Here is a 12,403-nt window from a genome sequence, read left to right on the forward strand (position 1 = left end):
GGGGAAGACATGTCGTAGGAAACAGGCGGCCGGGGACCATTTAGACTAGTTTAGGATAGCCTAGTTCGTTATAGTTATGTTGAAATATATAAAAATGTATTGAATATGCTCCGGTTTAGAAGTTATCTAAATTTGAATGAAAGTTGTCCAGTTTGTTTAAATTTATTTATTTTTGGTTAAATTCCATTCAAAATGTAGCCAGACATTTGCGGATAGCTTTGAACGATGAGCTCCCGTATCAATGCGTGGACCGTTCCACGGACATTTGTCCGATGCCCCAAGATATAGAGAAAGATAAAGATAATATTTTTAGGGATAGCATCCATTTATGAGCCGTGAACTCTATTATTAGAAAAAAATTACCACATGATTTTTTTATTTTGCATTTTTTTCATGCACATTCTTGTCCGACGGTCGGACGCCCAACCCGAGCGCACGTCTGCTCGAACTGCTGAAAAGCGATCCCCGCATCATCCGCCCGCCGCCGCGGCGAAGCCGCCCGTTCTTCCCCGCCTTCCTCCGCCCAAACGCGCAGGTCATCTCGTCCTCCTCCTCCGCCCCCCCCCCCCCCCCCCCCCCCCCGCGTTCCTGGCGCGGAAGCCTAGCGCACACCATCGCTTTCGCTTTTGTCTGCGAAAGCACAACCGTCGCTCTCTTCGCCCGCACACGCGCCGCCGAACACGCCTCCAGCCTCCTTCCACTTCGAAGGAATTCTTTGATCGTCTTCGTCGTGGTTCTCCTGCTCCCCTCTACTGGTATTGGACTGGCGTGGAGCGGAGATCCATCAAGACTCGGGGTTCGTTTCTTTTGCTGTTATAAGGAACCTGGAACCCTAACTTGCTTGGATGGATTGTTAGGCTTTAGAGAACCTTTACTTTGCTGCGAGCAATGATACCAATGCATGGCTTCCTCTATCTCTCTATTAGTTAGTTTATTAGTATTGGTATCTGGTATGGATTGCAGCCAGGAGCGGACCCAGGATAAAAACCCAGCTATAGAAAACTCTCAATTTTTTTACACTGGCTTATAAACGTCTAAATATGCTATATATAGACATTTTCTTGCAAGTTATAAGATAATTTTATTCAAGTCCTAAAAAGAGATATTTTATCCTACAGTAACACAGCAAGTCATCACTAAATTGAACATACGTTATAAAAAGACTTTAAATCCAAATAGTTCATATTTTGCAAAAAAGATAATATTTATCCCTAACATAAATGCCATTTTCTGTGAAGAAAAAACCCATATTATTGTTAGCAATTAAAATACTAATGGAAATGGTAAACACACAAGAGGTGTAAGGTATTGGATCATTACATTTTATTTCTCCCACAGGGATCTTTCATCTTATGGAAACGATCAACAATCACTTTATCAGTAATTTCGTCCAGCAGTCCCTTTCCACGAAGCAAATTAGGCTATATACTAATGATAGGGGATATGCTTCCTTGTATCCACCGCCGGTTTAGCAAAATAACCCATTTTGTCCAGAGCAAGAAAACCATGTATCAAGGAGTATATTATCTATGTAGAGATCAAGTTCACGCTCAAGAGTCACCATATTTTTGTGATTAAAATCATCAGGATAAAGCTTAGCTAATTTCAACAACTTCTCCTTGTCAAAATAACAAAGTAAACCACTTGGGCTCAAAGCAGACCTATTGGTGGTGGTGTTGTCATCTCTTTCTTTCTTTATCAAATACTTATCCATTTTCTTTCTTCCTCCCTGTCAAATAATTGAAGTACTAACTGTGAAAATTCACAGAGAAAGCATGCTATCACAAGTACTATCAGGCCAGCACACAAGTACTTCTAATAGAATGGTTTGCCGGATTGAATTGCATAGAGAATTCCCAAACCCTACAAATTAAGCCACTATTAGTGTGCCACACTAATCCTATAATTTATTGTTAGAACCAACAGTACATGTCTGCAGTCTGATAGAGTACTAGTACGGATGGGATTGCATATTTTCACTTGATTTGACAGAAAACGCAAAGAAATCAACTGAAAAATAAGGACCGGAGAGGTCCAGGCAAACCAAATCGAGAAGTACCTGAGTTTCTGTTTACCTACGGCAGTTTAGGAGTTGGGATGGGATTGAGATGAATAAAGCTTGGGGATGGGCACTTGAGCAGAGGTTGCTGCTGCTGCACATCGGACCTACGTAGACTAGCGGTCGCGCCGCGGCTGCCGGCGGCCGGCGACCAGGCGGCGGGGCGGGCATCGACCGACAAGCGAGTGAGCAGCCACGATCAACCCATACTCGAAGCAGGTGTTGGGCGGTGGCTGACGGTTCGCTTCTTGGTTTAATCAATTTTGTTGCTATTAAATCTCCCAGAGATCGAAGAGGCAAGCAGCAGCCAGCTTCTCCTCACGTTTATCGCTGTGTTGGAGGACAAACATGCACTTGGTTTGCTTTTTCTATGGGCTTTTGGAGAACGGCCAAAGGGAGTAGGGGCACCAGCTCTAGCCTGACCGGGGGCCTGCTGGCTGGCATGAGACGTTTATACCGGGACGACTGGAACTCGAGTGGGGTCCTGGGCCCCCACTCATCTGAACGTGCGTCCGCCCCTGATTGCAGCTATGAGCCATTTCATGGCAGTTGAATCGTTGTTCTTCCTTCTTAGAAATTAAGTGGAGAAGAGAACAAGGAACATTCTCGCAGCGCTGTAGTGGTTAGATAGGCCTGCGGCAAGAGATTCACAATTTGTATGTTGATAACTTTTGGTTGTCAGAGCGTGGATGCTTTCCTGTCACTGTCACAGAACTTCACCCTTGGTGGTGCCCAGCTTTTCCATACCAGCTTCCATGAGGGGCATCGTGTAGAACCCTAGAAACTTGCCGCATAGCATGATTGCGCCGAGTAGCGGCCGTTGGCCGTCCACCTCCAGAGCAAGCGGTCTGGCTCGTTCGAGAGGGTGATGTGGCTCACAGCTTGCCAAAGGAGCAAGTATTGGCCTATCTCGTGCAGCCCCAGTGTCCCCTGGATATCGCGCGCCCAAGTGTTGTTGGCGAGCCCTTCGGCAACCGTCCGCGCTTTGCATCGCTGCTTGAGAATGCATGGGTAGAGCAGTGGGGCGAGGTCAAGGACTGATTGCCCGTTGATCCAGCGATCCTCCCAGAACAACGCAGTCATACCATTGCCGATGCTCATGGTGGTGGAGGCAAAGAACATTGCTTGCTCCTCATGTGTGAATTGCATGTCGAGACCTTGCCAGGCGCTGTCAGGGTCCACGCGGGCGAGCCACATCCATCGTATACGCAGCGCCAGCCCAGCGCGCTCAATGTCGCGGACCCCTAGGCCGCCGTACTCGATAGGTCTGCACACATGGCGCCAGTTGACGTGGCAGTGTCCGCCATTGGCGATGGCACGGCCGGCCCAAAGGAAACCTCTTAGGATCTTCTCCAGCTGCTTCAACGTTTTCTTAGGCGGGGCGAACGCGAGCAACTGGTTTACGGGGATCGCGGACAGGACGGACTTGACCAGGGCGAGCCGCCCAGCCTTGTTCATGAGCCATGTCTTCCAAGTTGGGAGTCTGGCAGCCACCGAGTCGACGAGGGGTTGCAGCTGGTTGGCAGTGGGTTGGCGTGTCGTCAGTGGAATGCCGAGGTAAGTTATGGGGAGCTGCGCTACCGGGCACCCGAGCTGAGAGGTCGCCTCGTCGGCCATCGGTTCACTATGTAGGGTAGTGGCCGAGCTCTTGGCGTAGTTCACCAGTAGCCCGCTCGCCTTGCCGAATAGGGTTAGGATTCCTTTGACGGCGGCAACATCCTCCGGCGTGGCATGGCAGAATAGCATAACATCATCTGCATAGAGAGAGATCGCCAGGATGGGGCGCCTGGGATGGAGCTGCCGCAGGATGCCGCGTCCATAGCCCGGCGCATCAGCCTGCCAAGCATGTCCACGGCGAGCATGAAGTGCTGAGGGGACACGGGGTCGCCCTGTCGCAGGCCACCACAGTGCCATATGGGGGGCCTGGTTCTCCATTCAGCAGGACGCGGGTGCTCGATGTCGAAAGCAGGATCGCGAGCCACTCCAGGAATCTGTCTCCGAACCCATATTGTCGCAAGACCTCAAAGAGAAATGGCCAGGATATGGTGTTGAAGGCACGCGTTAAGTCAAGCTTCAGCATGACCCGTGGAGCCTCGAGCTGATGTAGCATCCGTAGAGATTGCTTGACGAGGATGAAGTTGTCGTGGAGGCTCCGGCCCTGGATGAATGCGTTTTGATTCTGACTGACCAGAGCATCCAGCCTGGGAGCGAGGCGTAACGAGAGGACCTTGGCGAAGATCTTGGCCACAAGATGTATCAAGCAAATCGTCGGTAGTCGCTTAGCTGCTGGGCATCGGCTTGCTTGGGAAGCAGGGTCATCAGGGCTTGGTTCAGCTTGTGGAAGCCGCGGCCCCTCATCTCGAACAGCTGCTGGAGGACGTCCATGAAGTCTTGTCGAACAGTGGTCCAGCATGCCCGCAAGAATTCAGCAGTGAACCCATCAGGTCCCGGCGCCTTGCGGGCGGGGAGGCGTTTGATCGCGTCCCAGACCTCCTCCACGGTGAATGGTGCATCCAGACTGGAGAGGTCGCATGGCTCCATGAGCTGGTCCAACTCAAGCGTGAGCTCCCGGTTGGCAGCCGAGCCCAGGATCCTGTCAAAGTGCTCGAATGCAGCCCGCGCCATCATGTTCTGGTCGGTGAGTATGTGCCCATCCACGGCAAGGCTGTATATTCGATTCTTCTGTCGGCGGAAGGAGCATTGCCGATGGAAGAAACCAGTATTGGTGTCGCCCTCCTTGAGCGTGGCGATGCGCGCGCGCTGCCTGGCAGTAGTGCGCTCCAGGGACGCAAGGCCAAGGTATGTGATCTTGAGGTGCTTCCTCAGCCGGTCTTCGGGCGGCGATAGAGCGCGGTCCTCCTGGGCCTTGTCGAAGCGTGATATGAGCTCGCGGGAAATGGCCATTCGGTCCCGAATGTTGCCGGTAGACTTGGCACTCCAGCTGGTGAGTCTACGGGCTGTGGCCTGAAGGCGCAGCATCAGGCGGTGAAAGGGGTCCGGGTCGTAAGCCGAGCCCCAGGCCGCGGCCACCGTGTCATGAAATCCATCGAGCCTGAGCCAGAAATCCTCAAAGTGGAAGCGCCTGTACGCCCTGGGCATGGGTGCGCAGTCCAACAACAGTGGGCAATGATCCGAGACGACGGACGCTAGGCAGCGGAGATGGCACTCGCCGTGCGCGTCTTCCCAGTCCGAGGTGCAGAGCACGCGGTCCAGATGCACCAGGGTAGGCGGGGACTGCTCGTTGGACCATGTAAAGCGGCGCCCGTTGAGGTAAATTTCCTTCAGGGCGAGATCGTTGACAAGGCGGTGAAACCTGCCCATCATTCGCCTGTTCAAGTTGCCATTGCTCTTGACCTCGTCGTGTAGGATGAGGTTGAAGTCGCCGCACAACATCCATGGCCCTGAGCAGGCCGTACGGATCTCCCGGAGCTCTTGCAGGAACGCAATTTTGTTCATGTCATCCTGGGGTCCATACACAACCGATAGCCACCAGGGTACGCCCGTGGGCATGGTCACCGTGGCAGTGAGGGCGTTCGTGGTGAACAGAGGGTGTGTGATAGATACAACCCTGCTTTTCCAAGCCAGAAGAATGCCGCCTCGCATGCCATTCGCCGGGAGATGTGTAATCGTCAAATTCTGAGCCAAGGGTGTCGAGCACAACAGACGGAGGCAGCAGTGGTGTCCAACAGCGAGCGAGCGGCAAAGCGCCGGGCGCGTGCGTTAAGGCCACGCACATTCCACACGACTATCCTAAAGCCGTGATCCATGGACACTGGATCGACGAGCGAGATAGTGTGCCTCTCCTAGGCTTCACATGCAACCTCAACACATGCCGATGTGGTCGGTAGGCTGGTCAGGCCCTCCGGGATCTCTCGATCGACCAGGGTGGCAATGGCCTTGAGCACCGCGAGTGGGATGGGCGTTGCAAACATGCCCTCGTAGGTTTGCATCTCGGCGGATGAGATCTTCTGGTTCGTCCCTATCATCCCCAGGGTGCGCAAGATCTGGACGTGCGCGCGTCTTTCGGCTGTGGGGGGTGCCGCCGTCGGGGATGAGGTGGTCGTAGAGCGGCCGCAGTGGGGGGCGAAGTTCAGGGGCCTGCGCGGCCTCTTCCCGGGCGTCGGCAAGGCCGCGGCGATGTGCTTGGCTGCAGCGGCCAGGAATTCGCCGAACGTCAAGGATTGCGACACGGGGGCGCGGGCCCGTGATCGTCTCATGGTGATCGGCGGGGAAGCGAAATGCCCCTTAGTAGGTGGGCTTGGGCCCTGGCGATTGGTGGCATGCGTGCGGGCTTCAGCTTCCGTGCTGGGCTTGCCAGGGCTTGCTGGGCCTGGGGCCTTTGCAGGATTGTCACCGGGGGTGGTGAACTGGTGGCTTCTGCAGGAGGGACCGCGCTCGTGGCGGGGCACGCATCCGCATTCCCAGTGGTGCGCTCGTGGGTCCCGCAAGACCGGTCCGTAGGGGCAGACAAGCCCACGTCAGGTGGGGATGCTGGCGAGCAGCCGCTTTGCCCCGACAAGCTAGCCGTCACGGGCTGCGAGTCTGGCACCTCGCTCAGTTCGGGCAGGTCCCGACAACTCCTTGGATCATGCGAGCCAGATGCGGGGTCCACGCCATCGTCCTCGGGGGTTGGAGTAGTGTTTGAATCTCCGGATCCTTCTTTGGCGTTTGCCGCCAATGGGAGTGCCGCTTGGCCCAGGGCGGGGTTATGCGTTGATGGGATGCGCAGACGTAGCGATCTGGGGGCCACCCGCTGGCCCCTCCTGCTCGGTCTTGGTATCTCCAACAGCAGCTGCAGCAAAGCCAGTCTGGTCCGCGGCCAAAGCCCGCCTTTGCCTTCCTTTGCCCTTTCCTTCTCTGGCGCAGTGACGCGGGTTGGTGGGGCCTTGCTGATCCAACCGGCCGTGCTGACCTGGCCACGGGGCCATGGAGCATCTCCCAGCGCGTACGGATGGCGGCGCGGGCCATGCATGCGCGACGAACACGCCATTAGCGCATGCGGAGCGTCCGCCAGCGCGCCAACCCAGGGTGTCGACAGCCATGCCGTCCGCATGTCCAGCAGGCGGCGCTTGCGGCCGCGGCGACGTGCCCGACTAGGGCCATTGCCTCGAGCATGGTCGTGGACGTCTCCGGCGCCGCCTCCGTCACCGCCTCCATCACCAGCTCCAGGTCCATTGTTCCCCTGATCGCTAGGGGCAGGGGCTCCGATCATCTCCGCCCGAGCAAGAGCAATGGAGATTGGGTAGGTGAGGGTCCTGATGGTTGGGGCTTCTGAATGCACCCTTGCGGGAATCTGCTCCACAATCTCCAGAACAGCGGCGCGGCGGATGTTGGCCGGATCATGCGCGCGCCCTGCCAGCCGGAATGTGGCCATGTCCTCTCTGGAGCGCGTGTTGGGGTGAAGCCGCTCGATCCAGCAGCTCTCCCCAAGGATGTGCTCGGCAGTCGAGAGGTGCCAGGCCTGAGCGGAGATGCCCCAAAGCTCAAGCTCGACGCGATACTCGAATTGGTCAGAGCCCGCATGGGCCAGCTTGCTCCACGGGCGAACAGAGAGGGTGAACCGTGGGGAGCTGATGAAGTGGTCCCCATTGAGGCGACACATAATCGTGCGCGAGCTGAACAGGATCAAGAAATCCTCAGGGTGGTGAGCGTGAACTGTGAAGTCGCCGTCTTCGAGCTCGAGGGAGGTCAGGAGCACATCAGCAACCTCGGCGGCTGACACGGTCGGCCTGTTGCCGGTGATGGAGGCCACCATTGCTCGGGACAGGACCTTTTCAGCCTCCATCTCGACTGAATGCGACATGATTATCCTCACTGGCTCCGGCGCGCGTGCCAAGGGCACAACGGCCATCGGGGCGGCGGGAGGGGGCGGAGGGCTGCGCGGCCCGGGGCGCCCGCGCCCGAGCAGCAGGGCGAGCGCGTTCGGGGTCGGCCCGGGCAACTCTCCGGCGCCGGGGGTCGCAGGAGCGTGAGTCGTGCCCGGATTCCAGGCAGCGGCGGCACCGGATGTCGTTGGTGCAGTCCCGAACATGATGACCGGGGTCGAGGCAGCGGAAGCAAAGTCCAGCGACCTCTTCCGGGGATGGGCTGCGCCGTTGGCGTGGAGGCGAACTGGGCTCGTCGTCTTGGCGGGGAAGGCGGCGACGGTTCCGGCGCCGCGGTTGCTGGAAGCTGTCAGCGTCAACCTGGACGTCGCCAGGGGCGCGGTGCACCTCGGACCGGGGGCCGAGGCGGCTCGCAACGGGTTGTCGAGGCGGGTCGACGGCACGTGCAGGGGCGAGGAGAGCGAGCGGCGCGGAGACAGCCGGTGGTGTGCGTGCGACATCGCTGTACGAGCGGGCCGAGGACTCGCTCTCTGAATCGTACCAGCGGTCGCCGGAGGACACGCGGTCGTCGGAGAGGGTCGCTCGGGGCTCTATAGGGTCAGCACTTGGGGCCGCCATGGCTAGGCGAGGGGTTGGGTGGGCTGATGGCGGGGATTCGCCGGCGGCGGGGCTGGTGGGCGGGAGGGCTAGGAGGAGCGGGGAGGGAGGGGCACGAGCGGGCTCATCCGCCGCATCAGATTCCCCAAGTATGTTTTCAAAGGCAGCTACCCTCATCAGGTGGTTCATGGGAGAAAGGGCGTGCACTCGTAATAGGCCTCAGCAGTAATTACAGGTGGTAGCATCCACTTGCAGGTCCCTTTTAACTATCTAAGTGTAGGCTGTTTTGGCAAGAATTTATGGGTTACATCTAATGCGGGTATGTTAACAAAGAGAACTTGTTTAGCGTCGTACCATCTTTGGATTTTCATATGGGACACTAAATTAGAAAAAATACTAGGACAACAATTCAGGCTAGTATAACCCTAATTGAGGGTAATACCTGGCATGTGGGAGTATTGATAACTTTCTAGTAGCAGTGTCTTCTGCGAGAATGTGAAGAAAAAATGACATCTCGTACTTAGAAAATTAAATTGAATAATTTAGAAGTTAAATATAACTGTGCGTATGGCAGGTGACTCGTTATTTCGCCCTGATTACTTCAGTCACGTGCAGTCATAAGCGGTATCTTAATTATAGTTGCCAAACAGAAGAAAATTGGACAATATAACATGTCACTCTCTAGGATAATAATTGTGTCAAGTTTATATCAAAACTAATTGGACATGTTCTTTTATATTCATGGAACTTCTAGCCCAAGAAACTGTGGACCAGAAAAGCACAATCATAAATGTTATTTCAAGTTTGTTATTGTTTCATTTTTGCAATGATTGAAGGGCGCAATCTATTGCAGCCGTTACTGTTCCTTTTCAGATTTATTCAGCCCAATCTTCTAGACGTACCCTGGTGATTTTATTTTAATCATGTATGGACAGCTTTGTGAGTTTTAATGCCATATCAGGTATGATATAAGTTCGTGGTAGGCTACAAAAGATGAAATCATGGTTAGCATTAATACTACCCACAACAGGAGTAACATGAGTGGTAATATCACACATATCTATGTAAAATAGATGATGTGGCAGCTAATTAATGGGGAGAGAGACAAATTGAGTAACATAGCTAGTTACTCAGGCTGGTCATAGTGGGGAGTAACTTAGACTAATAACATACATATGTTACTAGTCTATGTTACTACCTTCATAGTGGGTAGTGTCATAGGTGTGGTAACATAGTTGCCTTCATTTATTACTTTGTAGACTCATTATGCATTGGAAACCGCTATGTGATGGTAACATATTATGTTACTCTATTTGCCTCTCTCCTCATTAACTACTTGCCACATCACCATTTTTGCTTATGTGGCATCTATGTTACTACCTATGTTACTCCCACTATGACCAGCCTCATACTATGAGTAACATCACACATAGACAAGATGAGTCTACAACATAATAAATGAAGTGTTGCATGACACCACACATATGTTACTCCCCACTATAGAGGTAGTAACATATTTTATGTTTAGTCTTCACTATGGCTAGTCTAACACATTTTATGTTTCTGGAGTAAGCGACTTCTCTCAAAATCCTTTGCCCTCCTAGAGTCGTAGTATCCCTCTTTACCCTCTGGCCTATCCCTACCATGTTTTATCCAAACATGTTGTTCTTGCCCTACTTTCTTACTTACTTACTTACAAAGCCTTTTATCCCAAACAAGTTGGGGTAGGTTAGATATGAAACCCTTTCACAAGGACTTCCCAGGAGGTCACCCATCCTAGTACTACTCTCGCTCAAATGGGTTTCATATCCAAAAGACTGGCTAGTTTTTACGTTGGCTCGCCAAGCCTATCACAACCCTTAGATATGAAACCCTTTCACGAGGACTTCCCAGGAGGTCACCCATCCTAGTACTACTCTCGCTCAAATGGGTTTCAAACCATGGGACTGGCTAATTTTTACGTTGGCTCGCCAAGCCTATCACAACCCTCCTCCTTTACCCGGGCTTGGGACCGGCTATGCCTAGAAGACATAGGCGGAGTTTCTTGCCCTACCTTCATGTTGCACTTTAATTTATTCCAATGTCAGACTAGGGATTTATTCCAGGTAAATACTTTATTAACGGTGTGAGATCTGAGATCTGCTTTAGACATATAGTTTGTTGCTACATCTGGGATTATTTGTTGTCCCAATTTTTCAAATAATGATGTTGTCTTTGCACCATACCTGGAGCATTTTGTGATGGACCTACTGCTACATCTCTGATGAGTGGCAACCACAGTGTTTCTGATGGGAGTTTGATGATCGGAGGTAGAAATATAGATAAGAATTGGGGCAAAAATATAGGTTTTGCTTTACTTGTGCCTCCCTCTTGTGTGATGGACCTACTGCTACATCTCTGATGAGTGGCAACCACAGTGTTTCTGATGGGAGTTTGATGATCGGAGGTAGAAATATAGATAAGAATTGGGGCAAAAATATAGGTTTTGCTTTACTTGTGCCTCCCTCTTGTGTGTGCTTGGTTGCTGGGTTACATAGCTACTTTATGCCATTACTCTCAGAGATGCATGGCTAGAATTGAAGGGTGAAATGAGTCCAAAATACATCAGGATGTCATATTTCACCATTCCCGAGCCCATAAGGTTAGTAGTTGAACTCAATTAGTTGACCTAATCCACCTGTGCAAGAGCCCCACTTACCCAAAAAGGCTTTCGGCTCGCTTTATAAATAAAGCAAACGCAAGAGCCCCACTTTAGCTTGACTTCCCTCTTATCGCTTGCTACCGTTGCTAGACTGACACTCTATTGCCTGATGTTGAGTAGCATCCATGCCAAATTTGTGTGTGTTACTTCTTACCAATTGCAGATAATATTGACTTACCATCCTAGAAACAGTAATAATAGTTGGTCAACCATTACATCTGGAGCGGGCGTAAACGATGATACCGGACATGAAAAATCCTAGCCTCCCCAACCGCTTCCGGTGGAGGTCGACCCCGCGAGGCCAGCTGGATGGAGTCCATCCCTTTGCTGGCTCCGGCGGCCTCCGTGGTCTGTCGTTTGCGAGGTCCTATGCTGAGAGGATCTCACGTCTCCCGAGCCGGACTCTCACACCGTGGCCCCTCACCGTGGCCTTCGCTTCGAGATCCATTGGTTTCCGCCGCATGAGGAGCCCGCACCTGCCCTTTGGGAGATGGTGCGCAACCGCCTGCCACGACGACCTGTGAGTGCTGCCTCATTGCTAGCCTGGAGCGTAGCGCTCTGCCGCCCCTTCCCTGCCATCCTCGGGCTGAGTGCAGGCATGATGTGCGTTGCAAGCGCTGCTGCTTCTATGTTCATATCGCCCGGGCCTGCATGCTCCCACGCACCTCCTCCTAGCGCTTCCCTGCGGGCCAAGCGCCCGTGCTCGCGTTCATCCGGGTCATCTGCGTGTAGTGCGGACCCGCCCGCGCCACAACATTTGGGGTAGGACCCAGCAGCCCCACCCCCTGGGTCTGAGTCCGCGCCTCCCTCACTCCTTGGACCGCCGTAGTCAGGATCTTCCATCTTGCCTCTTTTGTTTGTGTCCACCTCCAGGGCACTCTCGTCCCGTCGCACGATCACAACCATGTCCGGCCACCCTTGTCTTCGCCTTTCGAGAGTGTTATGCTTCATTCCACGCTTTTCGGAGATTGAGGCGGCTGAGGTCTCCCTCCCGCGTGCGCTGCTCACCATGGTTGCGGCCGACAACGTTCGCTCGCCATGTTTCCGCCTCATCCTCCACCCCTAGAGCCGTCTGGCCGGCGCTGAGCCCATCCAACTCCTCTTCAAGGTCCCCCACCCTTGGAGCCGTCTGGCGAGCCTCAAGAAGGTCACTCACATTATTAGGGACTTCCTTTGGCATGACCGTAAGGAGGCTAGCGTCGGCATTTGCTTCGTCACTTG

At 53.5% G+C, this 12,403-nt stretch overlaps 1 protein-coding gene across 8 annotated transcripts in view; it reads left to right on the forward strand.

The window, feature by feature from the left end:
• The first annotated feature begins 369 nt into the window (after positions 1 to 369).
• LOC123091817 (uncharacterized) overlaps positions 370 to 12,403 on the forward strand; it is a 34,947-nt gene continuing 22,913 nt past the window's right edge. For 4 of the 8 annotated variants that reach the window (XM_044513423.1, XM_044513426.1, XM_044513427.1 and 1 more), the window contains exon 1: positions 571 to 796. The gene's annotated coding sequence lies outside the window, so the exon portion shown is untranslated. Of the gene's footprint in view, positions 536 to 568; positions 797 to 12,403 lie in introns of those variants that run through there. The other 4 variants (XM_044513424.1, XM_044513430.1, XM_044513428.1 and 1 more) reach the window with 4 other exon arrangements.

Source organism: Triticum aestivum, chromosome 4B, assembly GCF_018294505.1.
Source record: "Triticum aestivum cultivar Chinese Spring chromosome 4B, IWGSC CS RefSeq v2.1, whole genome shotgun sequence".
NCBI lineage: Eukaryota > Viridiplantae > Streptophyta > Magnoliopsida > Poales > Poaceae > Triticum > Triticum aestivum.